Below are 21,558 nucleotides of genomic sequence, written 5' to 3'. Positions count from 1 at the left end.
GAGTTTTGTGTGCCGGAGGCCAAATTATCAGTGGGAAGTCTTGATTTCTGTTCCCCCAAAATAGCTAGTTGGCAGAATCCATGAGGCTTGTGTCTTCAAGAAGGCCTCTTCCCTTTGCCTCTCCTGAATAAACCAAACGGAGACTCCTCAAGGCCAAAACCTGGTTGAGCAGCGCGTCAAGCTTATTTTCATGTGCCTGGGACCATATGTATGTTTTCTTCGGAGAATTGTCTGTTCAGCTCATTTCCCCATCTTTTAATTAGATTTATTTTTATTTTTCTTGGTAAGCTGCTTGAGTTCCCTGTATATTCTGTTATCAATCCCTTATCTGAGGTGTAATTAGAATCTAGCATCTTAACCACCATATCGCCTGCTGGTCTCAAGGGAGGAGAGAAGTCTTAACTTGAAATAAAAATAGAAGTTGTATGATTACTCTGAACTGGGCTTTTCTTGTCTAAAAGAGACTAAGGGACTTTTTTTTTTTTTAGAGAGATTTTTTTCTATAGGGCACGTATGCACTCCAAAGACACAGAAAGAGACAGAGAAACAGAAAGCAAGAAATCACTCTTTTGGGGGGATAGTCATGTTTCAATCCCTTCTCCTCTTTTCCCCTCTCAGGATTTTGGGCATGCATACACATGTGCCTGGGATGAGTTTCAAGCCTCTGGATCTGGGACCTGAACCACAGTCTCCATGTGGGAGTCCAGCAATGTAACCATTATGCCATCTGCTGGTTCCAAGAGACTAATGACTTTTTAGCTGAACATAATAAAAAAGAAACAAAGAAAAGCATTAATATTTGTTTAATTGCTTGATATTTATTCCACGGAAATTAGTGAGTCCTGAGAAATTAAACCTTCTTTTTTTGTACATCATCATACCACCTTGCAAAATCAATCAGCTACACTCAAAGCACTGCTTTATCACCACAGAGATTTTTCTTATTTGGCTCTGTTTAAAAAATTCTACATGAGAAAAAGACCTCAATCAATGATGGCTCATTAAGCTAATGGTCAATAAAGTTAATACAGTTGGGACTCAAGATTAAGACATTCTAGGGGCAGGAATCATACAAAAACTAGGAACTTAAGACATGGGAAGTCTGAAGTTAAGAAGGCATTACTGGGCGATTTGGATAACTAAGTCGAGTGAAAGGGCACTGGGTGCCTGGATGGGGTGGAAAAAAGGGAAGGACAGTGAGAAGTCCGGTCTTCTCCATCCCCCTCCTCCCCACCAGGAGCTGCTTCATCCACTCTGTGGGAACGTCTTAGTGAGTGCTCACTTTATGCGCCATCTAGTGGTCACTCTGAGCCATAATTCGACGAGTGTATTAGTGTCTGGCACATAGCCTAGAAGTTGACTCTCAATTCCCTCTAATTTAAAATTCTAGAACATCTGAACTGTGCAGGCAGAGAGTTCTTAATACATATTAATGTTTTGATTGGTCAAATGGAGAATGGGTGAGGGTGAATGCACCTACGCCAGTTTCCTGATATCCAACTTTCATGCAGAGGATGAATTTGGTCATTCAAAGTATCAGAGGGCAGACAGATGAGAATTAAGTAGCTGTCAGTTTCTCAACTGACCCTTGGCATTATTCAGAAAGGACACGTAAAGGTCTTTGAATAGATGCATGTTGAATAAATAAATGTGGAGCTATTCCTTATGTGATTTCTTTATTGTCATGAGTTGTGAGAAAGAGAAATTATAGAAATGTCAATATATTACCATCCAAAATTTTAAATTTACCTGCAAAGAAAGAAATATATTTACTTATAATGGATTTGAATGATTTTTCCTTATGAATTATTGATTGCATTTTAGACATGGACTTCAGAACTATGAGTGAGTCATACACTTTGTTAATTCCTTGGAATAAATGATTATCCTATGTTAAGATAGTGTTTATAAAGGGCAAATAGAAGACCTAACACTTTATATTGGTTAGGTTAGAAGGCTAGGAATGTAGTGAGTGTAAGTTGTTTTTTGACATATTTGAAAGACAATATATATTACAAGAATTAGTTTAATTTGTGACCTGATTAATATAGTCAGTAATTTAATCACTTCAACAAACCTAATCTAATGATAAATTAAGAACATCCAATTAGTAGATGTAATAATTATACTCTCCTCAAGAGGGCAGCAAAACCACACAGCTCAGTTTCCAAAGATCAGGATGAAAATCTTAAAAAGCTGGTTCACGTTCTTTTGATCAGATCATTTATATTAGTCCAACTAATTAAACAGAACATGTGTTGATATTTGTATTGGCATTTGTGGAAGTTTACCCTTTACTTTGTAAAATGAAAAAAAATTTCCACTCTCTTAAGTTAGATGAAATAATTACACTCGCTTTGACCACATGTTTAAATAATCTTCTGTGGGTAACAAAGAAGTAATTGCTATTTTCTTTTATGTGTCTGGATTACTTGATTTGTAACCAGAAAAATTGTTGTGCTTTAATTTATTAGGACCATTCTGGAAATTAGTTTTCTATCTATGATCACTAATTTAGGTAGTGATCATAGATAGAAAATTTATATAATTATATATATATATATATACACACACATATATATGTCTTATATATACACACATATATTAGTGTGAGTGTGTGTGTATCCAAGAGTCGAAGAAAACTCAGACTTGCTCTAGGAAAATAGGGAAATGAGAGATAAATACATCCCTGCCTACATGTAGAAAAGGAATTTGGGCATTTCTAGGCAGATTGCAAATGAAATTTGTCTTTAGCACTTATAATATGGTATGTTTTGACTGTGTTCTGCAAAATTAATGTGTTAAAATTTGGTAAGTTATTGTAATAGTAATGAGAGATGGAGATTATGGTGTTGAAGGTGAGACCTGAGGGAAGTGGACAAGCATCAGCGTTGGGCCCCATGATTTCAGTCTTGATGGATTTTAAGCACAAGGAATAGACTCTGCTCAAGCCCCTTCCCTCTGCCATGTTACTTATCAGAAAGAAGGCATCACCAGATGCAGCCTTTGGACCTTAGACCTCCAGTCCTGGAGCTGAATAAATTTCTATTTTATAAATTACTCAAGTTCAAGTATTTTTGCCATTAGCACAGAACAAATTAGAGTACCACATTACCCTTCAGTATGCTATATTCCTGACACTCTGGAGGCTATTCTTGCACTCAGTGATCAAATGGTTCTATTAAAGGTGTTACCTAATGCTTCAAATGTTGTATCTTTTAGAGTGTTTGGATTTGATAGAGGGATTGTGAAGACTGGAAAATTTTGAAGGCATAAAGGAATGGGTCACAGAGTGGTAGCATATACTACTCATCAGCTTTATACTTTATATGGGTTTTCAATAAATAGTTGCTAACTGAATGATTAAAGATCTAAAAGGGTAACTGAAAGTTGCTTTTCTACCATTCAAAGTACAGAATAGAAATTCTCTCTCTTTTGTTGTGAAGCTAACTTTGAAGGGGAAAAACTTAACTTAATATTATTGGAAAGACAACAGTTAGATTCAAGGAGAATTTTTTAATAATTCATTATTACACTATATTGAGTATGTTGACATGGACTAAAACAGGTTTGATGGCATGGTGGCCATAACAAAGAAAGTTAAAGTCTGAATTTGAGGGGTCGTTCTCATCTTTTAACTCTCTTAAGATCTTATAAGAATTAACATTAATGTTTATCAAGCACTCTTTGGAAATCCCTGTGCTAATTCTATATTGAATTTTACTGCACAATACAAAAAGAAGAATAAACTATATGCCAGTCTTCAATGAATTTGTAATCTCCTTCATGTCCATAGACCAGCATACAAGAAAACACCAGTAACCATAAAGGTATAGAACACCAACGTAAGTGAGTGAAGCAAAGGGCATGCCTCAGGTTTAAACAGGCTCTGACGAAGAGGAGGTCAACAGCAGGTAAAGTCCTGGGGGTGGGGAGGCTGCACTCAGAAAGAGGACCTTTAGCTGATTCCTCAAGTGCAGGCAGACTTTGTGCAGAGAAAAAGGGCGGTGGGGGGTGTCCTAGAAAGAACAGCTTGCATAAAGACATAGAAGTGATGAGCATGATACATTTCGGGAAACAGACTAGAGCATACCTACGAATTGGGCTATGAGGGTTCAAGTTAGAAAAGTAATAAGGCTTATGGATTTGTACCAATAGAAGAAGATGAATTATGTAACGTTCTCAAGTAGGAGAATAATAAAAGGATAGCTATGTTTCCATAAAACTAACCTTTCTGCTTCCATTGCTGTAGAAAAAAGATCAAGGAATAGCACTAAGAGAAGAAATGTTTGGGGTGAGCAATGGAGAGTGGGACTTGTTCACTTCTGAACTGCGAATAGTGTAGTTATTGAGCTGAATTATATTTTCAAAGCTATATAGTAATGTTTTGAAAAATTAGCCTTAGAAATAATAAATGGATGGGGTCAGTAGGTGACATGGTGCTTAAGGTGCTGTATTCCCACATGGTTGTCCTGCAGTTTGAAATCATGCCGAGCACGTGTGCATGTGTGCCTGCCCACCCAAAATCCTGAGAGGAGAGTGGAAGAGAAGGAATTGTGGCATGGTCATTCTTCTGGGGGGTGATTTCTTACTTTCTTTCTCTCTGTCTCTCCCTGATAAGTGCACATTCCCTATGGCAAAAACCTAAAAAGCAAAAAACAAACAAACAAATAAAACCTATGTTACAATTCTCTTTCTAAGATAGCATTAGTGGTAGATTCCAACCCAGAACCCATGCATGTATCATGGTAACTAGAAACCCACTTAAAATAGAAGATGAGCTCTATTGCTGGTACATTAAAATTTTTCCATTAAGCAGCTGTATGCTACTAACATCAAACACTGGTAACCTAATGCTTTGCTGGAGGAAATACTCTCTTTGCATTCAGTCAAAAAACATTTCACTAGTTTCAAATGGAAATCTACTGTAGAAACAATGGTTTTCTTGTTTGTTTTCTGAAATAAACTTATATTACAGAAACAGACAGAATATTTTTATATATCGAATTAATGTCTTTGACAGGTTGCTATTGTGGCAGGTATGATGCTATGTGAATATTATCACTAATAATCTGTGAATTCTATGCTAGACTTCATTTAAAGTTTCAAATTTATCCTTTTTTTTTTTTTTGAGAGGTTTTTTTTTCACTATAGGGCGCGTGCACTCGCCAGACAGACAGAGAGAGACATAGAGACAGAAAGCGAGAAATCACCCCCCAGGGGGGATGGTCATGCCGCAATCCCTTCTCCTCCATTCTACTCCCGGGATCTTGGGCACACATGCACACACGCCTGGCATGAGTTTTAAGCCACCGGGTCCGGGACACGAACCACGGTCGACTACGTGGGAGTCCAGCGACATAGCCATTACGCTAACTGCTGGTTCCCAAATTTATCCTTTTGATGACATATTTGAACATTTTTTTCACATAAAAATTCAAATAAAAATGGAAGACAAAACAATATGTGGAGGGAAACATGCCACAAAATACGGAGAGTAGGAAGACTAACCTAGTAAAGTACTGGTTAGGGATATTTCACCACCTGACAGAATTTGGTAAAAGGCAATGAACTATTTAATATCCAGTTTCTATTCTCTCTCTTCCTCTCAACTTATCATACTTTCAGTAGGAATTATCATCATAAACTTGGACTTATTCTAAGCCATGGTTCTTTCTTGGGCTTTAACTTGGGCTTATTCTCAGCCATGGACTTTTCTTTTTTTACTCTCTTTATATTCAAGCCACTGCATGAATCTGATTTTTTAAAATAATGTCTCAGATTGTGTCGTTTTTGCTTTTTCAATTATAAAGCAATAGTTTCATATTTTTGGTCCCTTTTAATTTTTATTGATATAGCATTTTCTTCATCTTTTCTCTCTACAATGTTAGTTAACAGAATACATGTAATGTTTTAGTTTGCTCTTACCTGTTACCCTAAATGTTCCATTTTCACATTTATTATTATAAAAGGACAAATTTATATGCCCATGTTCTGTTTCATTTTGTTTTATAAAATCAATTCAAGTTTGTAAGTTTAGCATACTTTTAGAACATAAATACTGAGTTGTTATTTCTATTTTTTTTAATAGAAGTTTTTGCCTTAGGGTGTGTGTGCTCACGAGAGAGAGAAAGTGTGAGAGAGAGAGAGATAGTCAGACAGACACAGTGAGAGGGAAAATGAAAAATCACCCCCCCCCCGGGGGGATGGCCACACCATAATCCCTTCTCCTCTGTTCTCCTCCCAGGATCTTGGGCACACATGCACAAGCGCCTTGTGTGATTTTGAAGCCACTGGGTCCAGGACTCAAGCTGCAGTTGTGGAGTCCAGTGATGTAACCACTATGTCATCTGCTGGTCTGATATTACTCTGTTTTTAAGATTTGGAAGCTGAGGGATAGAGAAATTATATCAATGAACAAAATTTTGTTGAATAGCTTGTTTTAACTGTCTTGATTTTTGAGTCTGCAGTACTAAGAGTAGCAAAGACATATAATAAATACTTGAGATATTTTAGAAATATTCCTGACACCTTTTTAAATTCTCATATTTGTAAGTATCATTAGGGAATATGAGTTTACTCATATGCTCTGTTTTTGGCAACCATGAAGTAGAAAATAACAAAGCTCTATTGAGATTTTGAACTGTCCACATTGCTAGATTTATGAATGATCGCAGCAGCAAGTTTTTTTTTTTTTTTTGGAGAGATTTTCACTGTAGGGCGCGTGCGCTCGCCAGACAGACAGAGAGAGACATAGAGACAGAAAGCGAGAAATCACCTCCCAGGGGGGATGGTCACGCCGCAATCCTTTCTCCTCCATTCTCCTCTCGGGATCTTGAGCACGCACGCACACGCGCCCGGCGTGAATTTTAAGCCACCGGGTCCGGGACACGAACCGCGGTCGACTACGTGGGAGTCCAGCGACATAGCCATTACGCTAACTGCTGGTTCCCCGCAGCAGCAAGGTTTTGATGGCTTAATATGTGCCAGTCACTGTTAAAAGAACTTTTATATTTACTTACTTACTCATTAAAATACCCATTTGATATATACATATTATAATAATCATTTTAATTTTGTAAATAAGAGGTAATATAGCAATAGAACAGAACAAAAAAGATTAAGTTGCTAATAATCACCCAGCTGATAAGTAGTGAAGCCATAGCTTTGAACCCAGGTGTCTGTCTTTAGAAACCATGTTAACTACATTAACTTTTCATTACTCTGTATTTCCTCTGTGCTGCCCACAAGCTCATTCTTGTTGAGAGGATCACTGTCTCACAGTGTGCCTTAGAAATGATAAATGTCTTCATGTCAGAGACATTCAGGATTGTATAGCAATATACAAAAACCAATAATTTAAATGACAAATATTAACAATTATAATTGTTCAGAAAATATATTTAAATATAGCTGGAGAAATGAGATCTAGAGATGACATAATTACGGAGCAAACCAAAAATATCTATACTAATGTTGTGTACTGACATTCAGTCTTCAAAGAGTGTAGCACAGAGAATAATTAGTGAAGGAATGACTGGTGAGAGAGAATGTGTTGTTGTATACAAGGGAATATATTTTGGGAATGTTGAAGACATTTTGAGAAGTGGGAGTACTGATTGGGATGGGTGGATGGAGTGGAGAACAGAGTGAATACAGGAGTAGATGTACTATTTGGAAGCAATAAAAAGCAATGAGTGCCACATCCAAGCAGAAACTGTAAGTTCTAATTGTGGTTTGCCATGTGCTCTTTTCCCTTTGTCATGAGCCTGGTCATTTCTTAGACAGACAGATGTCTCCAACATCTTGAATCATAGAGTAAAGAAGAATGAGGTAGAGTCTTCTGACAACTCATATCTTACACCAAAAATTAAACTTTTTTATTGTTAGCATTAAGATTTTGGCAGAAATGGAAAGATCTGAAGATACAAGGGTAGAGAGTATAAGTGTAGATACCACAGACTGTAAGGGAGGACAGTGGGTGGTAGAGACTGGGTGGGAAGGGGTGGGTGGAACAAACATTTAACAGACAAAGAAGTATACATTTTTCTATGAAAAAATGTTCTATAATTTTTGCCTTATAAAGATAAAAATAAAGGATTTCGAGATCACTTGTTGATTTGGGATTTGAGAGTTTCTCTCCTATCTGTGTTTCAAATCCATTTTCTTTTTCTTTTTTTTTGGGGGGGGGGAGAAGTTTTTTTTTCTTTTTCCCGTTAAAGGGCGCATGCGCTCGCCAGACAGAGAGAGACATAGAGACAGAAAGCGAGAAATCATCCCCCAGGGGGGATGATCACACCACAATCCCTTCTCCTCCATTCTCCTCTCGGGATCTTGGGCATGCACGCACATGCGCCGGGTGTGAGTTTTAAGCCACCAGGTCCGGGACGCGAACTGTGGTCGAGTACGTGGGAGTCCAGCAACATAGCCATTACGCTAACTGCTGGTTCCCCAAATCCATTTTCTATACTTGCTTTCAACCTTGCTGTCTCATTATTAATAAATTATTTATTCTCCACAAACAGAACTGTTAAGGTCATATTCCCAGTTTCCCACCTATATAACTAAATCATAGGTAATTTTAGTATCCCAGGCGTAAAGGGCTAAGGATCTAGGTAATAATGAATAGGGAAGGGGTCAGCTGGTGGCCCGAAGGTGGCTAGATTCCACATGGTTGACTGTGCTGCTCAAGTTCTGGACCTTATGGGTTGAAATCACATGCGAGCCTGTGTCCATGAGTGTGTGCCCAAAATCCTGAGAAGAGGATGGAGGACAAGGAGTCATGTCATGGGTGGTCATAAGCCCTGGGGGATGACTTGTCATTTTCCATTTTGCTACCTTACTCTACCTTTTGCTATAAGGCACATGAGTGCATATGCCCTATAGCAAAAATAAAAAACAAAAAAGCCCACAACAACAACAACAACAACAAAACTGGAGGGGAATATAAAACTCAGTATGAAAGAAAACTTGACAGCACTTGATGGTTAATGACTGATGTGGTAGAAAGATTTAGAAGAAACTGGCAAGATGACTTTAACAGTTTTGGTTTGGGAGAATAATTTATCAAAAATGATAAAGCAAGGTTGGAAGGTGGGTTTGAAAGCCAGGTAGGAGAGAAACCTTCCAATCCTTTTCAAAGAATTAAGGACATTAGAAAGTGGGATAAAGTACAAGCATTATGAGGAAGGGTACACCTGGAAAAATTTGATAGTTCAGAGAAATTTCACAGTACTTAGAAAACAGATCAGCTTCAATTTTGATAGTTCAGAGAAATTTCACAGTACTTAAAAAAAAAATCAGCTTCAACTGTTTTTGTTGTTGTTGTTATTATGATTTGCTTTAAAGTTAAGTTATACATTTGTATATTTAAAATAATAAAAAAATGTAGAGGCTCAGTGGAATGAAAAAGATGTTGGGGGATAGGTGCTAAGTATGGCATTCAAGGTACATGGACATTAGGAAGGGGAGCAACTGAGAACATAGACACACAAATAATCTTTGAAGGAGGTGAGAGAAACATCTCTCATTAGAATTTCACCAAGGGAGGATAGGGACCAGTAGTTAGTGTAATAGCTATGTCGCTGGACTCCCCTGTATTTGACTACAGTTTGGGTCCCAGACCCGGTGGCTTAAACTCACGCCGGGCGCGTGTGCGTGCGTGCCTAAGATCCCGAGAGGAGAATGGAGGAGAAGGGATTGCAATGTGGCCATCCCCCCTGGGGTGTGTGTGTGTGTGTGTGATTTCTTGCTTTCTATCTCTCTGTCTCTCTCTGTCTTTCTGGCAAACGCACATGCCCTATAGCAAAAATCTCTCTCAAAAAAAAAAAAAAAAAAAAAAAGAATTTCACCAAGGGAGGGTAAACAGAGATAGACATGATCTGAGTTGAAGATGGAGGTTGGTAAAGCACAGCAGCTAGGTGGTCCCACTGCCCCAACTTTCCACTAAAGACGGTGAAGTCATCTACTAAGCAAGATGGAGGGAAAGGGGCAGGTGGGAGCTAAGCAAAAAGTATTAAAATCGCCATTGGGAGGAGAAAACCTGGCCATGGTTACAGGAGTGCTGATCGCAGAGGGCCCATTTGAGGTTAGACTGCTTGAATTTGTAATGCACCACATCTGAATGGTTCTCTGTCTTCTCTCAGCCTTCAGTGTCCTGGGAACGGGCAGGAAAAAGTTCACAGTGAGGGCGATCCAGGTTTGTGATTGTTATGGATAAAATTATTTGCCTAAGATCATACTTATATTTCTCTCTAATCCATTCTCATTGCTTGTTCATAGAAACACAGTGACTCCCCACAGGCACATTTTCTATTCCTGTAGTTCTGAAAACCTGCACACTTTACTTTTTGGATTTTTTTTTAAATTTTATTTTTAACCTTGTCAACAGGATTTTTCAAGTAACTTTCCTTGGTGGAAATATTTCCTATAGTTCTTTAGTATAAGTTTATTGCCTCTGCCTGCATGACTGGGATAAGGGAACTCTCAATGCCTCGATGTGGCTCTTATGAAAATGATCTGGGAGATACAAGATGCAGGCTCTGTCTATGTGGCCCATGGAATCTGTCAGGTCTGCCTGTCCTTTCCTGGAGCAGGTGTACAGGTTTTGTATACCAATCATATTTCAATGAAGTGGTTAAAAATGTAAAGTTTATAGTTATAGAAAAAAAGTTTCTCACTCCCTTTAGTTCTTCTGTCAGATAATTACCACTTTATTAAGTACCTGGGATGTCTCAGGTGTTGTGCTAAGGGCTACAGGTACCCGTTCTTGATGGGCTTATACAGTTCAAAACTCTAGCTGAGAAGTATAAAGAGAACTTACCTGCCCCACCAGAAAAACTATAACTGAAAGTTACTAAAGCTCCTAGAATGTATATAACTTGTGTTGCAGAGGTTTTTGTTCTTCCTTGCTACCGAGAAACCTAACTTTTTGAAAAGCCCCCACCCTCAACACATACATATAATTGGATTGCTTTTCATCAGATGTGGTTAATTAAAACAGGCAATGACCCATTTCTCCCTATTCTGCATCTGTCCCACAGTTTGAGTTACAAAGATGTTCTACCTTTTGAAGTTTAAGAAGAGCAGAAGTTTTGAGATCAATGTTTACATAATCATTTTACAGGTTGAGTACCACTATTATAAAAATATGAAATGCTCCTAAATCTAAAACTCTTTGAGCACTAATGTGATGCCACAAGTGGAAAATTACACACCTGAGCTCATGTGACAGGGTTGCACTCAAAATGCTGCAGTACAAAAATATTGTATAAAATTACCTGTAGGCTATGTGCTTACGATGTATATAAAACATAATAAATTTTGTGTTTCAATTTGGCTTCCTTTCCCAAACTATCGCAGTGTATATATAACATATATGATGCTAACTAAATTCGAGCATGATATTAGAATGCTAACCTATGTAACAATTTGATTATTTTCAGCTGAACTTCTCTGGTTGGGAGCTGATTTTATAAGTTTTGTACTTGGGTTAATGGTAGTTTCAATAGTGACATGATGGGGCCATGAAGCTACCCAACAACCACCAAGGCTTCATATTCTCTTCTGACTCATTTTGGGAAGGAAATGGATTTGTAGTTTTAGTTGTAATTTAGTAGCAGAATAAAGTTGAATAATACATTGGCCTCAAGAAGTTTTTCATATTACACTGTCTGGGTAGGAAGTACAAAGCATCTATATTCTGGAAGTGCCACCTAATTGTGTCACATCCTTGGCTTTCCACTTGTAAGTTCTGTACTAAGTTGAAGGAAAAACTCGTAGTTAAAGATAGTGAAGAAAAAAGCATTTTGTCTCCATTTCATTCACTCAGAAGCTGTCAAAGAAATGAATCCTATAAAAAGTTGTGTGCTTGTGGGAGGGGGTGATGAAGCAGGGAAGGGGTACAGTTCCTCTTCATTTTCGATGAAAAGGAAATGGCTCCGTTCCCATATCCTGAATTTGTCACAAACCTGCCAAATAGATGGAATGGAGACCTAAATGAGAGAGATCAAGCTTAGTACTGACCTATCTTCTCTGATCTTTAGCAGGAAATTGTAAAGGTAAATGTTACAGTCTTGAAAGGGCTATCCAACTATTATTTGATTAAAGTGATATGAACCAGAGAGATGGATGGGCAACCAGAGAATAAAACAAAGATCTACAGTAAAGAGAGAAACACAATGGAAAATGATTTCTTATATCTGGGATCTTGCTCCTCATTAAGGGAAAATACTTGGGGGAGAAACAAAGGAAAGATAGGATATTTTCAGATAATGACCTAGAGAGCTTGTGCATTGAGGTACATTGATTTCTTTTTCTAAAAAAAGAATTATTTTATTTCATTTTTATTATCATCATTATTATCTGTTTAATTTGACCAGAGAGAGACAGACAGAGAAAGAGGGAAAGTAGGAAAGCAGATCCCCAGGCCTGGAACTCGAACCATGGTCTGCTATGTGGGAGTTCAACACCTTTAACCACCATGTCACCTGCTGGTCCCACACTGACTGCTTAAGCAGAAAAAAACTATAGAGACAGATTAAAGAAAAAACACGGATTTTGTAAAATTGTGATAAAGGCAATTCCTAATCAAAATTATGAAGTGCTTCTCTTCTCTTTCTGACTTTTCCCACGGTATTCTTAAACAAAAATGTTGGACTTATTTGAGGATAAACGAGAAGAAGAAATGCACCAGCCTGAGATGCATCTCTAAAGAAAGGATAAATAATACCTATTGTAAGAAGAAGAACACAGAGAAAAACAGATTAAGGAAAATAATTCTTTTTAAAAGAGATTTTTATAGGGTGTGTGCATTCACCAGAGAGAGAGACAGAGAGACATAGAGACAGAAAGTGAGAAATCACCCCTCAGGGGGAATAGCCACACTGCAACCCCTTTAGGGGAGGTGGCCACGCTGCAATGCTTTCCCTTCCATTCTCCTCTTGGGATTTTGGGCAGGCATGCATACATGCCAGCGTGAATTTTAAGCCTCTGGGTTTGGGACTTGAAACTGTGGTTGGCCAGGTGGGAGTCCGGTGAAGTAACCATTACACCACCTTCTAGTCCCAGGAAAGTAGTTTTTTATATTTAAAATAAATTACAAAGAAAATGACATCACTCAAAGAAGAGTGTGTAATATTTCAAGAACAAAACTGTAAAAAAAAAAAAAAAGAAAAGAAAAGGATGAAAGTAAAGAGCAAACTGGTAGAGCTTGAGAATAAAATGGAAGATAAAAATAGAACTGTTGCAAAAATTGTTATTGCTTCTGGTTAGGATACAGAAGAAACAAGTGAAAGACAAATAGTTCCATCATAACAACTAGAAATCTTAGATCTCTCTCACACACACAAACACATATTCACAAACACACTCTTTCTTTAATGTCACTTAAGAGTTGTGGATTCAGGACCAGCAGATGGTTTAGCGGTTATGTCGTTGGACTCCCACATGGCTGACCATGGTTTGGTTTTAGTCTCAGACCTGGTGGCTTAAAAATCATGCTGGACATGCGTGTGTGTGTGTGTGTGTGTGTGTGTGTGTGGTGTGTGTGCCCAAGATCCCAGGAAGAGAAGGAATTGTGATGTGGCCATTCCTCCTGGGGGGGTGATTTCTCACTTTATCCATCATTGTGTCTGCCTCTCTTCAGTGAATGTACACTCCCTAAGAGAAAAAACCTTAAAAAAAAAAAAAAAAAGAGGTGTGGGTTCAATGAAGGTTGAAGTTGTCTAAAGATACCTAAAGGTTTCAGAAGAAGAACACTTTCTATTTTTCTATGGAAAGTAAGACTGGAGAAGGCTTCTTTATCCTGGGTCTTCTTTATCAGTGGCAGAGACTAGAGGGAGAGGATTCGAAGAGGTGTAAGTATTTCGTGGGTTGGAGAGAAACCAGTCTAGTTTTGATGAACCATAGGGATACTATGCCAAAATAAAAATGAGAAGAATCCTAGAGTTAATCCTCTCTGGCCAGTAATTTTTTTCACATGGGAAATTTATGGTATAAAAGTAGATTGGGAAAAAAAAATCTAAAAAGGAGAAACAGATGTGCAATCTTGAAATATTATGATTTTGAAGTCTTTTTGTCTTACATTCTCATGGTTTTGCAACTTCACAGTCACAAATTACTGTGGTCTAAGGTCTTAAAGGATTATCTCTTGACCCTGCAGTTTCTCAGACTTTGGTCTTACATTTTTCCAGTTCTAAGATATATACACACAAAAAACTCACATGTTCTAACCATGAGAAAGAACTCCATAAAGGACTGAATACTGGGTTCAATCAGAAGTTAAACTGTTTGGGGCATGATTACAATTCAAATACCTGTTGTAGGGCCTTAGGATGTAAGTACTAGAAGTCTAAGGAGATCCCTATTTTTTTCAACCTTGGCTCTAATTTCTGCACTGCCACAAGGCTGATATTTTTGATTTATCAAAATCTGCATTGACAGGGACCAGAAGTTGGTGCAGTGGCTATGTCACTGGACTCCCATGTAGTTGACCGTGGTCTGAGTCTTGGACCCAGTGCTTCATCTCACGCCAGGTGCATGTGTGTGTGTGCCCAAGCTCCCCAGAGAAGAATGGAAGAGAATGGATCATGGCGTGGCCATGACCCTTGGGGGGTGATTTCTCGCTTTCTACCTCTCTGTCTCTCTCTGTCCTTCTGACGAGTGCATGTGCCCTATAGCAAAAACCTCTCCCTCCCCCCCAAAAAAATCTGCATTGACATAGGTAGGTTGTACCTATGGCTGAACTTCGCTATGGCTTTCAAGCTCTTTGAAAATGAAGCAACACTCTCTTTTCAGTAGGGTGTAGGGATAAAGCACCAAACTTTGATAATGAGACTAAGAGGGACTAGACAGTGGTATAGTGGTTAGGGTAGATGAATCCCACATGGCCAGCATGCAGTTTGAGTCCTATACCTGGAGGCTTGAAAAACACCAGGCATGTATGCATGCATGCCCAAAATCCTGAGAGGGGAATGAAGGAGAAAGGATTGTGGTATGACCATTCCCCATGAAGGTGCTTTCTCATTTTCTTTCTCTCTCTCCAGTTAGCACATGTGACCTACAGAAAAATAAAAAAATAAATAAATAAAACCAAGAGACTATGAGATCTCAGTACTATGAGACTCTAAGACTCTAAGCAAGACTTTCAGATTGTCAGTAACAAAGATTATATATTACATATACACAGATACACAATCCAGATGCTGGATTTAGTTGATAAAATTTTAAATAACTCATAACTATATTAAAGAATTCATAATATAAAAAGTGAAAATTTCAGGAGATATCTGGACATCTAAAATAGAACAAAATTTATATCTAATTTAAAACTGAAATTCTAAATTTAAAATAAAACATTTGAAATAAAATGTATTTGATGAGTTTACATTAGTTTGGACACTGTAAAAAAATTATCAACGAATTTAATAATGGGTCAAAAGAAACTATCAAACATAAAGCACAGAAAGAAATGACTGATCAAAATGAACACAGCCTCAGTGACCTGTGGAAAAATTACAAGTAGTATAACATTTATATAATAAGAGTACTAGAAAAAAAGAGAGAGAAAATGAGACAGAATAATATTTGAAAAGACAATTACAATATATCTTTAAAAATTTAAGAGAGATGTAAATCCACCAGTCCAGTTTAAGAGGGATGTAAATCCCCTAATCCAACCTGCTGGTGACTAACCCAGCAGGATAATTATAAGGATAACTAATTTTAGGCACTCCACAGTCAAATTGCTGAAAATTAAAGATTTAGAGAAAATCTGGACCAGCAAACGGCATAATGTTTATGTCGCTAAACTTTCACGTAGTCAACTGCAGTTCAGGTGACTTAAAACTCATGCTGGTCGCATGTGCATGTGTGCCCAAAATCCTGAAAAGAGAATGGAGGAGAAGGGATTGCATAGTGGCCATCCCCCCAGGGGTGATTTCTCTCTTGCTGTCTCACTGTCTCTCTCTGCCTCTCTGGTGAGCACATGTGCCCTATAGCAAAAATCTCTTTAAAAATTTAGAGAAAATCTTATAAGTATTCAGAAAAATAAGGTATATTATTTAATTATTTATTAAGATAGGATAAGAATAAGGGTGTGGTGTTTTTAAAATCTGGAAAATAAAGACCTGAAGACAATAGAAAAACATCATTGAAGTGCTGAATGAAAAAGTTAATTACTGTTACATAGAATTGTATATCCAACAACAAAAAAAACTTTTAAAAATGAAGCAAAACATAATGTTTAGGATACATAAAACCCAAGGAAATTTATTGCCAATAGCTTATTCTGTAGAAAATAATAAAGGGATGGTAAGAGTGGTGCGTGCTTGTAATCCCAGCTACATTGGAGGCTGAAGCAAGAGTATTACAAGTTGGGACCAGTTTGGAGAATATGGTGAGACCCTGACTTAAACAAACAAACAAACAAAAAAGATTTTTTTTTCAGGTTGAGGAGAATTAATACCAGATAAAAACGTGCAGCTTGAGTAAAGGTTACAGGAATCTAAAAAATAGTATGTGGGTGAGCGCATACAATTCTTTCCCTTCTTTTCTGTTTAAGATAAAGACATGCATAGATTGAAAGTAAAGGGTTAGAAAAAGTCATTTCATGAATACGGAAACAAACAAACAAAAGGCTGGACTTGTGATACTGATATCAGAAAAGATAGACTTCAAGATAAAGACTTAAAATGAGACAAGAACACTATCATAGTAAAGGAATTAGTTCATGAAGAAGATGTAACAATTTTAAATATTTATGTATGCAACATTGAGGCACCCAAATACATAAAAGAAAGACTGCTAGATCTAAATCTATTGCAACACAATAATTCTTGAGGATTTCAACATCCCATTGTTACCACTGGTCAAGTATCTACACAAAAAAAATGAATAAAGAGAAACAGGAGCTAAGTGATACCAAAAACCAAATGGACCTAATAGACATCCATAGAACATTTCACCCCATGACAAAACACACACACACAGTTTTCTCAGCCTTACATAGGACATTTTTCAAGACTGACCACATAATCAGACACTAACAAATCTTTCAAATATAAACAAAGAGAAATCATGTTTGTACATTTTCCAACCACGATGGAATTACAACACAAAAAGATCCTTCAAAAACATACAAAAACACAGAAACCAAGGAATTGACCCCTGAACTACTTCAAAAATACTAAAGATATTAAGACCAAAATTAAATACTTTCTTAAAACCAATGTTAGTAAACACATGACTCTGAATAATCTTTGGGACACACAAAAAAACAGTCCAAAGAGGGAGGTTTATAACATTTAGTGTTCACAAGAAAAGAGATAGAAAGATGGCAAATAATCTAGTGATGCATCTCAAAATGAAAAGGCAATGAGAAAGACCAAAAGTACTAGAAGAAAAGAGGTAATAAAAGTGAGAGTAGAAATATGTGACATTGAGAATTAAAGAACAATAAAAAAAAAAGAAACAAAAAATTAGTTTTTTTGAGGATAAACAAAATTAACAAGCTATTTGCTAAATGAACCAAGGAAAACAGAGAAAGAAACCAGGTATACATAATCACCAATGAAACAGGCAATATTATAATAACACAAAAATACAAAAGATCATGAGAAAATATTACAAGTGGCCATATACCACCAAAGTAGGAAAGCGAGATAAAATGGACTAATTCCTGGTCACATAGTACAGCTAGATTGAACCAGGAAGAAATAGAAAGCATGAATATACCACAGTCCAAAGAGGGAGGTTTATAACATTTAGTGTTCACAAGAAAAGAGATAGAAAGATGGCAAATAATCTAGTGATGCATCTCAAAATGAAAAGGCAATGAGAAAGACCAAAAGTACTAGAAGAAAAGAGGTAATAAAAGTGAGAGTAGAAATATGTGACATTGAGAATTAAAGAACAATAAAAAAAAAAGAAACAAAAAATTAGTTTTTTTGAGGATAAACAAAATTAACAAGCTATTTGCTAAATGAACCAAGGAAAACAGAGAAAGAAACCAGGTATACATAATCACCAATGAAACAGGCAATATTATAATAACACAAAAATACAAAAGATCATGAGAAAATATTACAAGTGGCCATATACCACCAAAGTAGGAAAGCTAGATAAAATGGACTAATTCCTGGTCACATAGTACAGCTAGATTGAACCAGGAAGAAATAGAAAGCATGAATATACCAATAGCAAGCAATGAGATTGAATCAGTAATAACAATTTTCCCAACAAGAAAAAGACCAGTCCTGATGGCTTTACTTCTAAATTCCATAAAACTTTTAAACAAGAGTTAACTCTTATTCTCCTAAAACTATTTCTAAAGATCCAGATGAAGGAACCCTCTCAAACTCATTTGTTAAAACTTTCCTCTTCTTGGGACCCGCAGTTAGCATCATGGCTACATCACTGGGCATGTAACCGACTGCCATTAGAGTCCTGGACCCGGTGACTTAAAACTCATGCTGGGTGTGTGTACGTGTGTGCCCAAAACCCAGAGAGGAGTATGTAGGAGAAGGGATTGCGGCGAGGCCATTCCCCCTGTGGGGGGTGATTTCTCGCTTTCTGTCTCTCTGTCTCTCTCTGTCTTTCTGCGAGCGCACGTGCCCTATAGCAAAAACCTCTAAAAAAAAAAATAGAGGAAGCACAAGAAAAAAAAAAACATAAAGAGAGACATGGAATGGGGGAGGAGGTCATACTGTTAAGCATGCTGTCTAAGTGTGAGTGGATGGATCTGAAAAAAAAGAAGAGTATTTAGCAGTGCTAAAAAGCCAGCATGACTTCTTTAAAAAAAAAAAAAAAAAAAGCCCAAATAAAATTGGAGTCAGGAATGGAAACAGACAGTGGAGTACCTAATGTGTCACCCCCAGAAGAAAGCCAATGGGACTGGGCTACAGTTGGTGAGGTTGGTGAGTGGGGTGATCCTGAAGATCCTCAGCTGGAGCCTGGCAGGAAGCAAGTCCAGGATACCCTGGCCGCTATTTCAGAGGCTGTCTACATTGACCTGCTAAACAGAGACGAGGAGTGCCATGCCAGATGTAAAACACCGAGGATGCAGGCTCAGTAGTAAATGCATAGACAGAAGTAAAAAAGAAACCTGCTGGACACTCGAGACTTTTCTGGTGATCACAAACAGAGATATTGGCATAAGATTATGGTTCATAGATAGGCCAAGGTCAATCAGCCTCGGGAAAAGAAAAGAGGCACAGAAAAGTTAATCACCAAAGCTGAAAAGATCAGACTGGAAAAGACTCGACAAGCAAGTAAACACATTAGATTTTCTGAATATGATTGAGAAGAATTACAGTTCACTTCTTAATATTTCACTGAATACTTGAGCTGTTTTTAGGAAGGCCATTTTTATTTTGAGAGTACTGCATAACAAAGGTTTTTTTTCAAAACCTACATTTAAATAAAAGAGATACCTTTGTTCAAAAAAAAATATTATCCTTGAGATTCATTTTGTGATTTAGGTGGCATTCAGTGATTAAATGGTTACTCTTGACCTCCATCTTTGAAGAAGTTTGCCAGAGAACAAACCCTGAATTAAGTATGTCTTTAGTAAGGATTGTGCTCTTATTGTCATAGATGTAAATGCCATATGATTGTTCTACTCTTTCCTCTTGACCTCTTACTACCTGACTTAAAGCTCCTCTGTTCTATTACTTTTCTTTCCTATTGGAAACACTTACCTTTAATCTCCAGGAGAGTGTTAGGCAGATTCAATTAAAACTCAGCATGACGACTCACCAGGGGAGTGCTAATGCAGAAACCACTAGAGCAGTTTAATTTAGAGTTGCCAGATAAACCTGAAAATAATATAATAAGTAGATTTGATACTGCACATAAAATTCAGACTAGTTGGAGTTTGGCCCTTGGAAGTGATGTACTTTAGTGGAAAAAATCACTTGAGTTTTGGAAACATGATTTTATAAAAACCTGAAGTGCTGTGAAGCTAGCTAGAGGATTTGGATTCCAGTCTTAAATGCTCACTTACTAATTCTATGGTTAGGTGCCTTTAGTTCTTTTATTTTTCAGATCATTTATGCTGTTGTTTTAAAGATTAAATAAAAGTATCTCAGAAAAGAGCTTCAGAAATTTGTTAAAGGCAATCCTAATGTTTGTTTGATTGATGCCTTTGATTCAAGAAGAAAAATATTTTCAGGAATTTGTACAACTCTTAAGGTATTTTGTTTTTTTCATTTATGTGTGTCGACGGAAAAATATAACCGACTGTAAAATTAATAATTAATAATTAATGCGGTTTATTTCCAAGCCAACTGTGTGACCTAGGCCAGAGAAGAGGCATACATGCCTTTCTTAGGTCGGGTTGACTGGAAGGGAAGATCCCTGTCTTAGTTAAAGAAAGGCTTAATCTACATCTCAAGGAAAAGGGAAAGTTCTGTGTCTTGGGAAGGCATAAGCAAAAGAATACACTAATTGGTTGAAATATACATCTCAAAGATACTATGCCAGGGACAGGGGGTAGGAAGAATCCTGTTCATAGAAAGCAAATGGTCTGTTAATGTTTGTGGGCATGACTTCCCCAGTCCCCTTTTGAAAAGATTTTGGAAAAATAGGAAAAGTAGTCGGACTTCTGTCCACATGTGTATTCTTAGAGCTTTTGGGTTAAGAGAAAATGAGTACAAAAAAAATAAAAAATTAAAGCAGCTCCTTTCTCCCATTGTTTTCCCTGTTTAACTTTGTTTTTCTTCTTTTTTTTAAGGTTTTTACCATAAGGCATGTGTGTTCTCTGAAGAGAGATAGAGACATAGAGGGGGAAACTGAAAAATAATACACTGGGCTTGGGGAGGCCATACCACAATCCCTTGTCTTCCATTCTCTTCTTGGGATTTTGGACACGCTTGTTCACGTGTCTGATGTGATTGTCCATGACTGTCTGATACTTGAGACTTGTTCTCGATTTTTCTATGCTTTATCAACTATAGCCCTTAGATATCTCTGGAATCCACTTGACATCTCCATCTGGACTTCCACTATCATGTTTAGGTCATAATCATATCATCACATCCAGTATTACTTCGCTCTGTTCCATTCTCCACATTTTCAAAATGATTTGAATAAAATAAGTGTTGAGTTACATAACTTCCTTAAGTCTTTGAATGCTCCCTTCCCTACTAAGTGAGAGTTCAAAGTTATTACTCTTCTTTCATAGTCTCTGGTTTTGATCTTCCTTCATTTTAGTCCTCATTTCTTTCTATTCTCTCTTGTATTTTGCTCACCAGGCAATGGGAAAGTGATGCAGGAATTTGGGGTGATCAAGCCCAACACCAGTGCTAAATCTGGAGCCACACACTGACCAGGTTCTTGTCTCATGTTCACAAAGAATTAGAGGTGCAGACACAAGGACAGGATAGCAAAGCAGAGTTTATTAAGAGAGGAGAGGAAAAACAGGCCTCCCAATAAGGAAGGGATCCCAGGAATGGGTTGCTGAAGAGAAGTTGGGACAAGGGGTTTTTATCCCAGCAAGGACAAACTTGTGCATGCATTTTCCTTGTGGATTCTTTGTGTCAGGATGATTTGTGTCATCCT

The 21,558-nt window shown here is 37.4% G+C and overlaps 1 pseudogene; it reads left to right on the top strand.

Moving 5' to 3' along the window:
• Positions 1-19,300, top strand: part of LOC114005580 (la-related protein 7-like) — a 51,635-nt pseudogene extending 32,335 nt beyond the window's left edge.
• Positions 19,301-21,558: the final 2,258 nt, after the last annotated feature.

The sequence above is a fragment of the Tupaia chinensis genome, unplaced genomic scaffold (genome assembly GCF_000334495.1).
Source record: "Tupaia chinensis unplaced genomic scaffold, TupChi_1.0 Scaffold144041_1, whole genome shotgun sequence".
NCBI classification, from domain to species: domain Eukaryota; kingdom Metazoa; phylum Chordata; class Mammalia; order Scandentia; family Tupaiidae; genus Tupaia; species Tupaia belangeri.
The sequence above is the reverse complement of the archived record's forward strand: the minus strand, read 5'-3'. Positions and strand labels throughout refer to the sequence as shown.